The following is a 2,629-nucleotide window of genomic DNA, read 5'->3' as shown; positions in this document are numbered from 1 at the left end:
CTGGAATACTTAGGGAAAGAAAGCGACTCCATATTGTCCGAATTCCTCAAGGGACAGAAAAAAAATTGGAGACTGTTGAAATGCAGATTTAAAGTAATTTTTTTAAATATTATTTTGGGTTCTGCGACATTATTGTGAAAAATTAAAGTTGTTGTGCAATACTTAATTCAGACATGTACCACGAGTTAATGGTAGACTAACACTGGGGGGTGGGGTCTAGGCATCATGCTTTTGTCAGCATACTCTTGAGCTTTTAAGTCTACTATGTCTGAACTGTGGTTTCTTGTTTATCCTTTTTTTCCTTAGTTGGACTGTAATGTATGGTCTGTCAACCTGTGAATCTTTAAAGTATGATTCAGGTATTGTTGTATTCTTTACTGTGTAATAAAAAAGTTTGAAAAAAACCTGTATTCTCTGCCTCCCTTCTCCTCCGTGTGTGCCACGGCTGCCCCTCCCCCGCCAGCCCCGACCCGGGAGTCCATCCTCTCGGGTGTAGTTCTCCAGCGCGCCTCTGGAACCAGACCTGGCCCGTCCATGATTGGTGCACGGGGAAGGATGTCAGAACAATGCGGAAGTCAGAGTGTCTGCTCCGGCAGGGGTGTTACCCAGCCAAGAGGATCTGGAGGTGTGGGAGAATGGCAGCTTTCTGGAGGAGAGGAGACCTTGCTCGGCTTCGGTGAGCCGCTGCATAGGCGGGGCCACCGGGGGCCCTTTGGCTGTATTTTGATGCAATTAGAGACCTCTCCAGAGAGCTTCCTCCCAAACCCGCAAGGCTCTGGCTCTTCACCTTGCTCGGCTCCTGAAGGCACACCTGAATGGCAGACCCACTGGTGCAGAGTGCGCTTCCATCTGCCTCGTCCACCTTCCTTCTCGAATAGAAAGCAGTCAGCGTTTTCACTCTTGTTTGTGTGCGTTGTTAATGTTCGCCGTGGCAGCCTCCAGCTTTGCTGGGACGTCGGGATCGTCCCCTTTGACCTGTGTTTTCTCCTGCGCTAGTTATAAAGTTGGTCAGGAGTTGAAGCCCTACCCCCCCTTCCCCCCCTTCTCCGCCCCCGCCGCCGCTCCCAGGAACCCTGCTAATTTTTGTGTGTAATTCTCAGACCCCCAGGGTTTTGGTTTTGTTTTCTTTCATTTACTTACTTACTTGCTTGCTTATTTATTTAAGTAATGTATGTACCGCATTGTAGCAGAAATTTCTTCTCCCTCTGAATGTTCTCAACTTTGTGGATCAAAAAATAGCTGCAAAGAACAAGGAGGACCGCGCCTCTGCAAAGGGCTGTGTCTGGAGAGAGGGTGTGAAGGTGGATGCCGGTTAAACGGGAGGGTCCTTGGAACCATCCATTCAGTTTCCTCCATGTGCCAGCTGGGCTGGGCTGCTGTCCCAAGACCTGGCTTCTCAAACTGGTCTTCCCAGGAAATGTGGCTCTTCTCACGGTTCGTACTCTAGAAACTTGGTGATGCATGCACGGAAAACAAATTTTAATTACTGACGGACACCTCCAAACCCTCTCATTTGCAATAGGGTTGGCTACTTAATGACTTCTTGTCACAAAAGACAGGCCAGCCTGACCTAGGTTGCCCGTTCTTAAATGTGTTCATGCCTCTTTCGTTCCTGTTCGAAGTGGGACAGGCCAGGAAACTAGCAGACAAGAACAGAAATGGGACCCATTGAAGTAGTTCCCTTATGAGTAGTTCTGGAAAACACCCTGTGACATTATCATGCAAGTGGGTATGTCGGGCAAATGGGAAGTGCTTTGTAGTTTGTATGAAAAATATGAGCAAAATCCAGAGACTTCTAGGTGGTGGACTCCACTTTTTCTAGAAGTGTTAATGATGTATTTGATAACATTATAAAAGAATGTGTCTGCCATGAAAGAACATAGAGCTATTTCTCTGCAATGAGCAAAGGGGCACTGTTCTGTATGGGTGTATATACCCTTACTCCAAGGTGAATAAATAAAGTTGTGTTTGCTCAAATCTGTCCCTGGTCAGTCTGTTCTCAGTCATATTGGGGAAACTGAGTCAGACAAATGCAGACAGTGGTTTTTTGTTTGTTTGTTTGTTTGTTTTCCCATCTCACTTCTCCATTCACATAAGCAGGGACGTAGGGCTAAGGTAATTACTTTCTTCGCTCTCGGAATTTTCAGGTTCAGGTAGCACTTGTTGAAAACTCTTCGACATTATACGTGGGGAGTCACAAGAACTTAAGATCAAGACAATAAAATTGTTTATTCTGGGGTGCCTGGGTGGCTCAGTCGGCTAAATGCCTGACTCTTGATTTCAGGTCAGGTCATGGTGGCATGGTTTGGGAGTTCAGGCCTCGCGCTGGGCTCCATGCGGGCGGTGCAGAGCCTCCTTGGGGTTCTCTCTCTCTTTCTCTTTTCCCCTCCCCCACTCTCTCCCTAAATAAATAAACATTAAAAAAATTTTTAAATGTCTATTTTACTATAATCAAAATAACATTTGAATGGGGAGGAAACTCCCGATGGGTAAGAGAAACAATATCTGCCTTTAGTTCTTCATGCCAATGTTCTGTCGCTGGAGTTCTGTACTCCACGGTCAAGAAAGATAAATGACGCAGGGGGAACATGAGACAGTGGGGAGAACACAAACTGCCTGGACGCCATGG

Source organism: Panthera onca, chromosome F2 (assembly GCF_046562875.1).
Source record: "Panthera onca isolate mPanOnc1 chromosome F2, mPanOnc1 haplotype 2, whole genome shotgun sequence".
In the NCBI taxonomy this organism is placed as follows: domain Eukaryota; kingdom Metazoa; phylum Chordata; class Mammalia; order Carnivora; family Felidae; genus Panthera; species Panthera onca.
This window is presented reverse-complemented; position numbering follows the sequence as displayed.